The 14,181-nt window shown below is 49.8% G+C and overlaps 1 protein-coding gene across 13 annotated transcripts in view; it reads left to right on the top strand.

The window, feature by feature from the left end:
• Positions 1 to 14,181, top strand: part of CELF4 (CUGBP Elav-like family member 4) — a 1,205,468-nt gene that overhangs the window by 1,078,358 nt on the left and 112,929 nt on the right. The gene's annotated exons all lie outside the window — the stretch shown is intronic.

Genomic DNA, 14,181 nt, shown 5'->3' with positions numbered 1-14,181 from the left:
CCTTCCAACATGGCCCCTTCCATCAGGAACAAAATGCTCTGCTCCGTTGGAAACACTCTTCTCATCAAGTAAATAGTTTAACACAGGTGACGGCAATCATACCATTAGGTGGGAGGTCCCGGAGCAGACCATTCTGTACCTAATGGAAGGGGTCATGTTGGGGTCAAGTTGAGGACTCTGGGCCTGATTCAGACCCGCTCGCGAGAGCTGAGCGCTCGATGTTGGTCGATGGTCGATGTTGGTCCAGTGCGCATGCACACGATGGAGACGGCTCCGTCGTGCGCATGCGCGAGACCCGGATAGTGATGGGCCAGCCGTCGCTCCGGGTCTCGTACCAAAGAGGGCGTGCTGTCGATGGTGAGTGACAGCACGCCCCCTTTGGTGGGCATGCCCCGGGCGTGGCTGCACAGACGGAGGTGTTCCCATGGGAACGCCTACCGTCTGGGGCCGGCCCCACTGACATCACTAGTGATGTCAGTGAGAGTGCTCTCGGCTCTGATAGAGTCGAAAGCACTCCAGGGCTTGCGGCAACGAGACCCTACCACAAGGGTCTCATCGCAAGCCCGATGGCCGCGATGGTCTTGACCATCGTGACCATCTTCCTGGCCGCTCGCTATAGCTGTGGGTGCTCACCCACAGCTATACGAGCGGCCAGGAGGCCGCTCTAAAAATTTAGAAGGACGGCCTTGATTCAGAGCAAGCGCACTGTCAGAGCGTCCGGCTCTGTATCCGGGCCTCTGTGCAGAGCAACCATTTTAAAGAGATGACTTTAAGGGGCTCAGAAGGATAGAGCTAATCACTACCCACGTTTCTTTATAGGGGCCAGTGATGTACCTTGGTGTGTTTCACTGTTTTTCACCCTTCCTCTGTGTACCAACATCCACCTAGTCTCCAACATAACCCCTTCCACCCAGTACAAAATGCTCTGTTCCTGGATTTCTCTCTTAATTAATGATTGCAGACACCTATGTTGAGCTAGCTAAAAGATGAGGCAGGTGTTTCACCACAGGTGACTGCAATCATCAATCAAGAGAGAAATCCAGGAGCAGAGCCTATTGTACTGGGTGGAAGGGGGATGTTGGAGGGTTTCCATCCGTAGAGATAGACGCTATAATTCATGAGTATGATGCCGATCAGATTGCTAGATCCTCAGTGGAGAAAATGTACTAAGCCGCGGAGAGAGATAGAGGACAGGATTCAGCAAGCAACGCAAAGGAGAGAACGCAAGCACTTGTCCGCTGCGAGAATATGCTAATCAATGCATACGCACGGAGACCACAGCACAAGATGCACACGCCCAGCCCTATATTATGCCACCCATCTCCCTTTACTCAAAGATCAGTACTAAAGATAGCGCAAACATCGGTAACATCGAGAACCATCGACCACATTTGCATAATAGTGGTTGACCAGACCTCGCGCAGGATCTTGGCAACGTCCTGTCTGCACGAAGTCTCATCACTGCGTCTGTCGCCGCACTGGCTTAATTATGGACGCCTCTAAAATGGCGTCCCAACGCACAGGCACGTCTGCATTTGCCTGACCACCCCCCGTCACCACCCACCAACGGCACTTCCTGTCAATCAATATCGGAAGGGATCTGCGTGCGTCCCTGCATGTAGTCTGCATATGCTAACCCGAACGCACTGGCTAGTTCGCTCACCCGCTGTGCGATACATGTGCACTACAAAAACATCGGTCAAGTGCGTGCGTTCTCTCCTTTGTGTTTCTTGCTGAATCAGGCCCAGAGTTCCAACCAATCAGCTCCTAACTGTCATTTTTCAAACACAGCCTGTAACATGACAGTTAGGAGCTGATTGGAAAGTCCTTTATCTTTCTCCACTTAATCTGTCTCCAAGCGTCCATACATCTCCCCCAGGGACCTAATGTGGGTCATAATATGGCAGCCTCCATTTTGGGGCTCAGTGATGTCACTTGTTTCTTGTGACATGAGAGATGTCTTCCACATTCTGGGCCTGATCCAGAGATGGACGGATTTATAGAGCCGCACACAAGCGGCTGTGCCAATCCGTCCATTTCAGATGCGAACACGAACGCGGACACCTCCTTGTTGCATTTGCGATCCCATCACACTGCGACCGATGTCGCTGGCTGGGATCACCATCGTGACCATGGCAACCTACAGTCGTGATGGTTGCTCCTTTGGTCAGACTGCGGGAGCTGCCGGCGCCTGGTCATGCAAGAGGCCAGGAATCTGCATCTGCCGACACAGGCCCTGGCCTTGTCCCTCCTGGAAAATGGGGGCAAACCGCCCCTATTTCTGGGAACGGCGACCAGGCACACCGCCGCTCTGCCCCCCCCCAAACGCCGCAGCATGTCAATCATGCTGCGGGTTGTGGGGGTCTGCGAGCGAGATCGCAGGACCCGTTCTGCACATTCTGGCGCAGACCCTTGAACATGTCTGAATCAGGACCTCTGTCAGCGCCTGTATTATGGCTGCCTGAACTGCCTGCACGTGACATTGGCACTTTAAGGTAACATGCTGCAACTAAACACAAACATGATGTAGCCAATCAGATGTTACCTTCTACAAGACTGATTAACCCTAGAATCTGGTTGCTCAGGGTTACAGCTCATTTCAGTAAGTTGCGCTGTGTGATAAGATAGACTTAGCCGTGTACCTTTAAGAAACATTGCCGGGTATATTGGGCATGAACGTGAATGAAATAGACTGTATAAATAGCAGGAATAATCCTTATCATAGCAGAATGACTCCCTCTGTGCAGACTGTGCATCACGTAGACACGGTACCAGGAAACTCACTCATTAGAATGTATTTGGGTTACATGTGCTACAGCTCCCCATTAAAAAATATTCCGCTGATTTCAGAAAGTGACATGTATGTGGGTTGGGGTGACTGAGGCGCCCTCCTTCCATGACCCATTATAACGAACTAAGATAAAAACAAGAGACTGACGCTTTGAACACAGAGCTCTATTAAGCAGGGTTAGAGAAAGTCGGGTGAACTCGCCTCCTGCCCCGGGCTCTGACCTTTGAAGTGGGTGCAGGACAGACGCCCATTGCCAGCTGTACTACATGTAATATTTAATGAACTGCCGGCGAGTAACGCAATCTCATCATTCCTTGGGTTGTGGCAATTAAATTCCTGGCCCCTGGAGGAAAGACGCTGTTGTTCATTTAACTCCCCCCCCTTCTCCAACCTACACCCACCCCCCCTCGTTCTTCTAGTGTTTTACAGATCCGCTACTGTACAAATATCATGAAGACGTGGCAGGTGACTGTATTGTCTGTCCTGTACATGAACACATGCTGAAACAGCAGCGCTTCACACAAAGACAGCGGCAATGGGAGAGCTTAGTAAGCAGAGAGGAGGGTGCGAGGCAGTTCGGAATCCTCCACGCTTTCATGTGATGTACAGCGCACTCAGTAGCGCACACAGGGAGCTGTCACATCAAGGTGGCGGTGTCAGCTCTTATAATAAAAAGGGAATCTGCCAGCGCAAGCGATGGGGGAAATTTTCACTCCTAGTTATTTTTATTTTTTTTCCATTCAGTTTTTCTTTTATTGAGATTTGTTTCTCCCCTTAGCTGATGACTGTTAGAGTACATTTGCATTTGGTGTTAATTTTGCCCTTCGCACAGCGGCTGTCAGGATTTCCAAAGAGGTCGCAGCTCCCAGAAATTCCAGTATATGCATTGCATGGGGAAGGGGACCGCCATGACAGCAACTGGGGTGAATAGAGAACAATATGAGCAGAATTAGTACTCAATTAAGATTGGGTAAATGAAGGCCTCGGGGGTAGAGTGATTTGTCTACAGCAGTTTGCATTCTTTTCAGAGCTACAATTCACATTACAATTCACACTGCCATTTAACCCGTGAGGCTCTGGTAAAGCCAGAATTAGCGCAGGGTTTGAACTCGTGGGCATATTTTGGGTGAATGTTCAGACATAGGGGGCTATCCAATTATCCCCAAAGTGCCTCCTGACACCTGCACTTATTGTGGATAATTTTTGGGACTTTGGGCGGGATGTACTAAAGGAAAAATGCGATAAAAACCCAGCTTTCAGGGTTTTTACCACATTTCGATATGTACTAAGCCCAGGCCACCCTTTTTTTTCAGTGTGGAGGGTAACACCAGAAAAACCTGAAATTACTCTATGGGTTTCTTACCACACCCCGCACCTGACGCTTGGTCGCTGCCCCGCCATCGCCCAGCACTGGCCCCCACTTACCTGCTCTCCATGGTCGCCGGCCCGTGCTCCTCCTGCGTCCTCCGCCTCCTCCTCCTAATCTTCTTCCAGGTGCAGGGCGGAGGAGGAGGAGGAGGAGCCCAGGACTTTCTGCACATGTGACCAACAGGATGCTCCCAGGGCTTAGAGGGGGCGTGGTCTCACGGAGACCCCCTCACCCGGCGTTGCCTGCTTCGCAATGGGCAGCTCTTATCGCAAGAGCTGTCCTGTACGATACTAATAAGTAAGGTTGCGGTGACTGGCGGAATGGTCACCACAACCTTAGTACATCCCAGCCTTTATGTGTCCCGAAAAATAATCCATGATAAGTGCCATTTTTGCACCACCTAAATGGCGAAAACACATATGTCCGTGAGCTTATCGCGGGTCCTATGTGTTTTCGGGAGAGCTATCCAATATTTCTCCTTCATCCACTAGGGGACACTGGAGTTCAAGACAGTGGGGTATAGACGGTGGTAGAGCAGAGCCTGGCACTTTAAATAATTTAGAAGTGTGACTGGCTCCTCCCCCTCTATGCCCCATCAGCCCCAGTTTTTAGAATGTGCCCGAGAGAGCCGGTCGCACATTAGGCTGTCTCCAGCCTTTCTTATTTAGTTTTAGTTTTTATTAAGGAGGGGGCACACCAAGCATTGAGGACAGGCAGGCTGCTTACTGTGGCAGTCTGCCTGCTACGTGGGAGCCGCCGGGAAAGGCACCACACGGCTACTGCAGCCTGTGTCCGGTGACCTAGAGGAGGGGGCACACACCTGGAGTCATCGGACTCTGCGAGGACCCGCCACTGCTGACACCGGCATGTGTCCGGGTTCCTCGCCGCCCCCTCAGCCCAGCATCCCGGCCGCAGCAGTTGTAAGTAGGTGTGTCCACCGGCCACTTTTCGTGTTTTGTGTTTTGGTTTTGGATCTGGATCTTTCTTCGTGTTTTGGATCTGGATTGGTTTTGCCAAAACCACCCTTCCGTGTTTTGGGTTCTGGGTTTTGTGTTTTGGATCTGTATTTTTTTTAAAAAAAGCATAAAAACAGCTAAAATCACAGAATTTGTTGGTTTCTCTGCTCCTATGCTATTATTAACCTCAATAACCTTAATTTCCACTCATTTCCAGTCTATTCTGAACACCTCACACCTCACAATAGTGTTTTCATGTCCAAAAGGTTGCACCGAGGTAGCTGGATGACTATGCTAAGCGACACGAGTGGGCGGCACAAACACGTGACCCATCTAGGAGTGACACTGCAGTGGCAGACAGGATGGCAGTTAGAAAAACTAGGCCCCAAACTGTACATAATGCAAAGAAAAAAAAGAAGTGCAAGATGGAATTGTCCTTGGGCCCTCCCACCCACCCTTATGTTGTATAAACAGGACATGCACACTTTAACAAATCAATCATTTCAGCGCCAGGGTCTGCCACACAACTGTGGCTGAAATGATTGGTTCGTTTGGGCCCCCACAAAACAAGCTGGCAATTAATGTGTCCCTGCACAAACTGGCTCTACGGAGGCAAGATGTCATCCTCATCCTCCTCATCCACCGATTCCTCACCCTCTTCAGTGTGTACATCCTCATCCTCACAAAGTATTAACTCGTCCCCACTTGAATCCACCACCACAGGTCCCTCTGTACCTTCTGGAGGCTGGTCTCCCTGGAAGAGCTGATAATTCATTTTGATGAACATCATCTTCTCCACATTCTGTGGAAGCAACCTCCTACGCCTTTCGCTGACAAGGTTCCCGGCTGCACTAAACACTCTTTCGGAGTACACACTGGAGGGGGGGCAACTCAGGTAAAATAGAGCCAGCTTGTACAGGGGCCTCCAAATTGCCTCTTTTTCCTGCCAGTACAGGTATGGACTGTCTGACATGCCTACTTGGATGCTGTCACCGATGTAATCCTCCACCATTCTGTCAATGGTGACAGTATCATATGCAGTGACAGTAGACATGTCAGAAATTGTTGCCAGGTCCTTCAGTCCGGACCAGATGTCCAAACTTGGTCCTGCCTGCCCTGCATCACTGCCAGCGGGTTGCTTAGGATACCTAAGTTTTTTCCTGGCAGCCCCAGTTGCGGGAGAAAATGAAGAAGGAGCCGTTGACGTGTCACGTTCCGCTTCAGCTGACAGTGTGTTCACCAGCAGGTCTTTGCACCTCTGCAGGCTTGTGTCGGCCGGAAAGAGAGACACCACATAGGCTTTAAACCTAGGATCAAGCACGGTGGCCAAAATGTAGTGGTCTGATTTCAACAGATTGACCACCCTGGAATCCTGGCAAAGCGAATGAAGGGCTTCATCCACAAGTCCCACATGCCGAGCGGAATCGCTCCGTCTTAGCTCCTCCTTCACTTTCTCCAGCTGCTTCTGCAAAAGCCTGATGAGGGGAATGACCTGACTCAAGCTGGCTGTGTCTGAACTGACTTCACGTGTGGCAAGTTCGAAGGGCTGGAGAACCTTGCACAACACGGAAATCATTCTCCACTGCGCTTGAGTCAGGTGCATACCCCCTCCTTTGCCTATGTCATAGGTGGATGTATAGGCTTGTATGGCCTTTTGCTGCTCCTCCATCCTCTGAAGCATATAGAGGGTTGAGTTCCACCGCGTCACAACCTCTTGCTTCAGGTGATGGCGGGGCAGGTTCAAGAGTGTTTGCTGGCGCTCCAGTCTTCGGCACGCAGTCGCTGAATGGCGAAAGTGGCCAGAAATTTTTCGGGCCACCCAAAGCGTCTCCTGCACGCCCCTGTCGCTTTTCAGAAAATTCTGCACCACCAAGTTTATTGTGTGAGCAAAACATGGGACGTGCTGGAATTTGCCCAGATGTAATGCCCGCACAATATTGGTGGCGTTGTCAGATATCACAAATCCCCAGGAGAGTCTAAGTGGGGTAAGCCACTGGGCGATGATTTCCCTCAGTTTCTCTAAGAGGTTGTCGGCGGTGTGCCTCTTACTGAAACCGGTGATACACAGCGTAGCCTGCCTTGTAACGAGCTGGCGTTTCTGAGATGCTGCTACTGGTGACGCTGCTGCTGTTGCTGCGTAAGGTGATACATCTACCCAGTGGGCTGTCACAGTCATATAGTCCTTAGTCTGCCCTGTTCCACTTGTCCACATGTCCGTGGTTAAGTGGACATTGTGTACAACGGCATTTTTCAGGACACTGAGGACACTTTTTCTGACGTTTCTGTACAGTCTCGGTATCGCCTGCCTAGTGAAGTGGAATCTAGACGGGATTTGGAACCGGGGACACACTACCTCCATCAATTGTCTAAATCCCACTGCACTAATGGCGGATACCGGACGCACGTCTAACACCAACATAGCAGTCAAGGCCTCAGTTATACGTTTTGCTTCAGGATGACTGCTGTCGTACTTCATCCTCCTTGCTAAGGACTGTTGGAGGGTCAATTGTTTAGTAAAAGTAGTGGTGTTCCTACTTCCTCTCTGGGATGATGAACGACTCCCAGCAGCAGCAACAGCAGCAGCGGCAGCAGTAGGCATAGCAATGCAGGATCCTCCAGAGGAATCCCGGATAGGAGAGTCAGTCATGCCAGTGACATGGCCTGCAGGACTACTTCCGATCCTGACTAAGGAGGAAATTGACGAGGAGGGAGTTGACGGTGTGGTTTGCAGGCGCTTGGATACAACAGGACAACGGGATTTTGGTGTCCCTGGACTGCTTACGGTCTTAGCCAAAGTTTCTGAACTTGACAGTAACTTTTTATGAACGCGCTGCAGGTGCCGTATAAGGGAGGATGTTCCTAGGTGGTTGACGTCCCTACCCCTACTTATTTCACCTTTACATATGGTACATATGGCAAGACAGTTGTTGTCCGGATTTGGATAGAAATATTGCCAGACCAAAGAGGTGGAATGTTTGGTCTTCTGCCCAGGTATGACCGTGATGGGCTTTTTCATCCCACGGACAACAACTGTCTCCCCCGGAGCCTGATTTAAACAAACCACATCACCATCAGAATCCTCCTCGCCAACTTCCTCCTCAGCGCCAGCTACACCAGTATCCTCATCCTGTTGTACTTCAACAGTGACATCTTCAATTTGCATATCAGCAAGTGGACTGTGGGTGCTCCTTTCAGCACTTGCAGGGGGCGTGCAAATGGTGGAAAGAGCCACCTCTTCCCGTCCAGTGCTGGGAAGGTCAGGCATCGCAACCACTACCACAGTTGGACTCTCCTTGGGGATTTGTAATATCTTCTTAGAAAGCACAGTTCTTCGCTGTGCTTTTGCCAGCTTAACTCTTTTGATTTTTTTAGTGGGAGGAGGGCTTCCATCGTCATGTGAAGCTGAACCACTAGTCATGAACATACTAGGGATCGACCTTAGCCGTTCCTTGCCACTCCGTGTCGTAAATGGCATATTGGCAAGTTTACGTTTCTCTTCAGCTGATTTAAATGTCTTTTTCAAGGTCATTTTCCTGAACTTTGCCATTTGGGATTGTATGTGCCCTCTACTATGACATTGGGCATCGGCCTTGGCAGACGACGTTGATGGCATGTTATCGTCTATGTCATGACTAGTGGCAGCAGCTTCAGCACTAGGAGGAAGTGGTTCTTGATCTTTCTCTATTTTATTTTTATCGGAGAAAGTTTGGTCCTCCATTTATGTTATATCGATTTGATATATACGTGCGGCTAAACACAGAAAATAATTTTTTTTTTGGTTTGGACTGGAGTGTACTTTCGGGGGTTACAGCACCCTTAACGGTCAAGCCAGCTGGCCCTTTACTTATGATACAGGCGCACGCTTGGCACTACTTTGTTGATGCACGTGCGGCTACTGCGCACACAATTCACAAACACAGAAAATAATTTTTTTTTTGGTTTGGACTGGAGTGTACTTTCGGGGGTTACAGCACCCTTAACGGTCAAGCCAGCCGGCCCTTTACTTATGACACAGGCGCACGCTTGGCACTACTTTGTTGATGCACGTGCGGCTACTGCGCACACAATTCACAAACACAGAAAATAATTTTTTTTTTGGTTTGGACTGGAGTGTACTTTCGGGGGTTACAGCACCCTTAACGGTCAAGCCAGCCGGCCCTTTACTTATGACACAGGCGCACGCTTGGCACTACTTTGTTGATGCACGTGCGGCTACTGCGCACACAATTCACAAACACAGAAAATAATTTTTTTTTTGGTTTGGACTGGAGTGTACTCTCGGGGGTTACAGCACCCTTAACGGTCAAGCCAGCCGGCCCTTTACTTATGACACAGGCGCACGCTTGGCACTACTTTGTTGATGCACGTGCGGCTACTGCGCACACAATTCACAAACACAGAAAATAATTTTTTTTTTGGTTTGGACTGGAGTGTACTTTCGGGGGTTACAGCACCCTTAATGGTCAAGCCAGCCGGCCCTTTACTTATGACACAGGCGCACGCTTGGCACTACTTTGTTGATGCACGTGCGGCTACTGCGCACACAATTCACAAACACAGAAAATAATTTTTTTTTGGTTTGGACTGGAGTGTACTTTCGGGGGTTACAGCACCCTTTAACGGTCAAGCCAGCCGGCCCTTTACTTATGACACAGGCGCACGCTTGGCACTACTTTGTTGATGCACGTGCGGCTACTGCGCACACAATTCACAAACACAGAAAATATATTATTTTTTTAGCACTTGGGGGGAGCACCCCTGATGGACAGAGCACCCCCTGGACAACACTACAGCACTCCTTTAGGACTGGGACACTGCACAGGACTTTGGAGTGGACACAGCCCCTATGGAGAACTGACTGCACAACACAGTCCAGCCAGCCCCTATGGACTTTGAAGTAGTGGACACAGCCCCTATTAACAACAGCAGCACAGCACAACACAGCCAGCCCCTATGGACTTTGAAGTAGTGGACAACAGCAGCACTACACTACACTACACTACACAGCCCTAACTCCCACCCTCCCTCTTCACTGTCCACAGCCGAGTGAGAAAATGGCGCCGACGCGGGTACCTTATATAGGATCCAAAACCCGCGAGACTCGGAAGGCGGGATGATGACGTTTTGCCTCGATTTCAGATCCGAGTCAGGCGGGAAAAGTCGAGCCTGATTCGGATCGGACTCGGATCGGGGGGGTTCGGGGGGGTTCGGATTTCAGAAATCCGAACCCGCTCACCCCTAGTTGTAAGTATAACCACTGCTCCTGATAGCAGGAGCAGTGGATGCATAGCTGGGCTCAGTGACATAATGTCACTGTTAGGAGACCCGACCATCCCCCCCGCACGCACCCGAGTCCCTTATCGGGTAACAGAAGGTGCTAAGTGGGCCAGAAGAACGCGCTGCAGGGCTGTCGCGACTTAATGGCTCCTTCCAGCACCCGCCGCTGCTCTCAGCAGGCAGTGTCCGGGTCTAGGGCTTATCCATAGTCGGCCAGTTACTAATGTAACGCTGACAGGACATCGCGGTCCCGGCTAGCGGGGTGGAGCTTATTACCAGAATGGCGCGTCCTGCTTATCTAGCGGCGCCATTTGTAGTCGGGCTCTCCCTCCTGCCATATTAAGACCTCGCTACAGAAGGTACATGTGTAGCGCTGGGGTAGGCGCGCTGAACGCCTGCCCCATGCGGACGCCTACCATTTCCTCTATCAGGCTGCCTGTTCTGTGCAGCCGGCCAGTCCTGGACAAGGAGTTTATTAAGAGAGACCCACCACGGCTTACAGTGGTCAGTGTCCGGGTCTCTGATTATAGGGAGTGGCGCGATGACAGCGTTTAGGTCCCCGTTGCACCGCTCACCCTCCCACCCTGTGCACCCGCTATGCAAGGCTTCTGGATTTACTCTCCGGTTAAGTGCACTCCAACTGGGCTGTGTGCACTATGACAGGCGGGCTAGGGTATCTCCAGCTTAGGAGGTAGGCAGGCACAAGTGTGTCCCATCAGGGAGAGATTACACACAGCAAGGTGTCCCTATGCTACAGCTTGTTTTGCAGCACATGGAAGCATCCACAGTAGAAGAACTACAGGTACCAGCATAGCATGTACGCCGCAAGGGAGGAAGCACAAGCACTGCCTTGGCTATTTAGCAGCTCTCCTCAGAGCAGGCTTCCCTGTTATCCCTAGTCTATAGTAACAGGCTAATAGTACCAGCGCAAGGCTCGGATCCTGCCGCTGCCCTTTCTGTGTGGAGTTTGTATGTTCTCCCTGTGCTGGCAGCACTGCCTTAGCTATCAGCTTCTCTCCTCATCTAAATATCAGGAGGAGGTGCCGCGTCCCGCAGCTCCTGGCTGGGCTGAGCAGGCTGCCCTGTTAGCTACTGCATAGCATAGAGCTAATAGCCTTACGTTATACAATGCAGCGCTGTATGACGTCACGCTGCTACCACAGCAGCACAACTTCAGTGCTCCCGTGAGTTAGCCCCTCTCCTGTCTTGCAGGAGAAACGTTGGTTTATGCGCAGTGTTGCGTCAGGAGCCTTGATGGCTCCCCGTATTCCCGGCACTGACCGGACCTTCAACTACTCCGCTTATACGATTAAGGGGGCTAGCAGCGCTATGCTGAGAAGTGTAGCAGTTTGCGCACACACAGCGTGGTATTCATGATCAAACAGCGTTCCCTGCTTCCCTTTTAAGGACAGTAGTTATTGCTGCACACAAGCAGTATAGCTCAGGCACTACCTGCAGCAGGAAGTGCTTTAGCGCGCGTCCCTTACGCCTACCACACTGCGAGTGCTTCAGCAAGGGTTGCCTGTCCTTGTATGACAGGAGTTTAGTACTAGCTACAGTGGATAGCTGGTCGCTAGCGGTAGACTAGCCCTATCCCGCTTTTCCACTATGACACCGTGTTAAGCGGTTCTGAAAGGGGCCAGTTGTTCAGCCTATGCATCACGGCTAGAAGCGATGTGCTGACATTCTTCCAGGACCGGTGCACAAACGCAGTCCTGCCAATTGCAGCGCCGCTTGGTTTACCCAGTCAGGCTCCCCTTCGTTCTGTAACATAGGGCGCCTAGATTAATCTAAGGGCCTGTTATGTATCATAGCCTCATGGTGTATTAGCTCCACTGTTATGGTGCTGCTGCCAGAACTTATGGTCATAGCATACCCTTCACCCAAGGTTAGCACATTTTTGCGTCCCATCCCCAGGCTTATGCCTCACATTGGCTTCCCATGCATTTGTGGATACCATTTTAGGCTGGGCTTAAAACCTTTCTCCCCAGTTTTCTGTGCTTACCTTAGAAGGTATGCATAGGTGCATCTTTTTATATCATGTGTTCCCTTTGGCAGCACATACAGGAAGAGGTTAGTGACGCGCAGCTGGTGTGGTTGTTGGCGTTGCTGCCTCACAGCGCTGGGGTCTTCCTGTTGATTCTCACTTCAAAAAATGGGTTCATCTGGTGTTAAGATGGCTCATCTGAAAAGGCGAGTACGCCAGTAACAGAAGGGTCCCAGGATCGAAACCAGTCTGGGACAGCACACTGCTAAAATATCCTGCCCCTACGCCGTAGCAGAATGACGGCCACCTGCGGCACATGAGCAGTCTATGTATGTATATTGTGTTTTATACTAGCCCTGCTGTATAACACACATGCTGGAGTGATTTTGTCCTTGGGCTCAATTCCTTCCATGGCTTCAATTATTGCTCATGTTCTAATTTTAAAATGTTACGTCACCTACTAAATTTGTATGTAGGTAAGCATATCCATTTGTGGATATCGCTTCTTTCCTTACCGTAGGAGCAGCGGTAGGATCTGTTCTTATCAATTTATGTCTAATACCTAGCATATTGATAGAAGGAGGCTGCGTTTGGAGGCTGGACTCTCCTGATGCGGTAGTTTGTATAATGACTACGCTTTACACTATCTCTCCCTGGGGATTGGGTTGTGCGTGCATATACATATATATATTTGTGTATATGGGTAGAATGCCTATACTTCCACAATCATTAGGTTTACCTATAATCCACACAAGGGAAGCCGCCTGGGATTACCAGAAGCTGTAGGCTATATCCCTACATATTAATATTATAGGGTGGCTCTATAAACTAGTCATGTGCTGCAGCTTACATGGTGATAGTCACAATTCTCTAAGGCATTGCTTCTAGTATGGATCCTAGACATGTCACATGTATATAAAGTTATGTACTTCCACCCTCCTGGAGTTCTAGTTCCATTCCTGCCAGTTATACGGCACCCCGTTTCGGGGGACCTATTATCATTACAGTGATGCACTGGGTAGTAAACTTGTAAGACGCCCATTTCTTGTATGAATATTTCCTAATAATTGGGAAACAAAAACCTGTGTTTTGTTTAAACTACTGGGGTTATCACTATTGATATCTCCCTTCTTTACTTGGGATAACCAACTCGTTCTATGTCTAAGTACAGGTACTCTTCTCAGTATCTATTCCGGTACTACATATTATTGTAGCATATCTCAATAAAATGGGTCTAAAGTGCCCTTAGGTACAATTCATATCTGGAAGGCCTAGGGCCACTTGCCGATATAGGCAGGGTCAGACCTGAGTTATATTAGACTGGTGGGCATAAGACGCACTTCACCAATAGAAATATTTATGCAAGGATACTTAAACTAGCAGACCGTTTTTGGGGTTGTATGTATAATCTAACACGGCTATACAGATACACGTCTCTAATGGAACAGGCTCAGGTATAGAGTCCTGTTCTACGACCTTCTTGTCTCGACTAAAATTTTGCTAGTTTCCACAGTGTTTTCTACTGCACATCTCCAGACTGAAGTCTGTGCTGTAGAGCAATTGGTCTTAGCCCACTGAAGCTACTCTCTATACCTAATGTGGTGGGTTGCTGTGTGATGGTAAAGGTCAGTGACATTCTACATAGCGTCCAGAGGGATTCTGGTCGCTCAAAGGTAAGAGCTTACTAATGCCTCGGATGATGCTCCTAATTCATGCAACCTGACATACATAGCTTTATTCTCCCTTACGCACCCTAGCTGCTGTCCTAGCAGCCATCCGCTCTTTTAATCAGTTGGCTCTA

The sequence above is a fragment of the Taudactylus pleione genome, unplaced genomic scaffold, assembly GCF_031769625.1.
Source record: "Taudactylus pleione unplaced genomic scaffold, aTauple2 ptg000311l, whole genome shotgun sequence".
NCBI lineage: Eukaryota > Metazoa > Chordata > Amphibia > Anura > Myobatrachidae > Taudactylus > Taudactylus pleione.
Note: the sequence above shows the minus strand (reverse complement) of the source record. Positions and strands in the feature narration are given on the sequence as shown.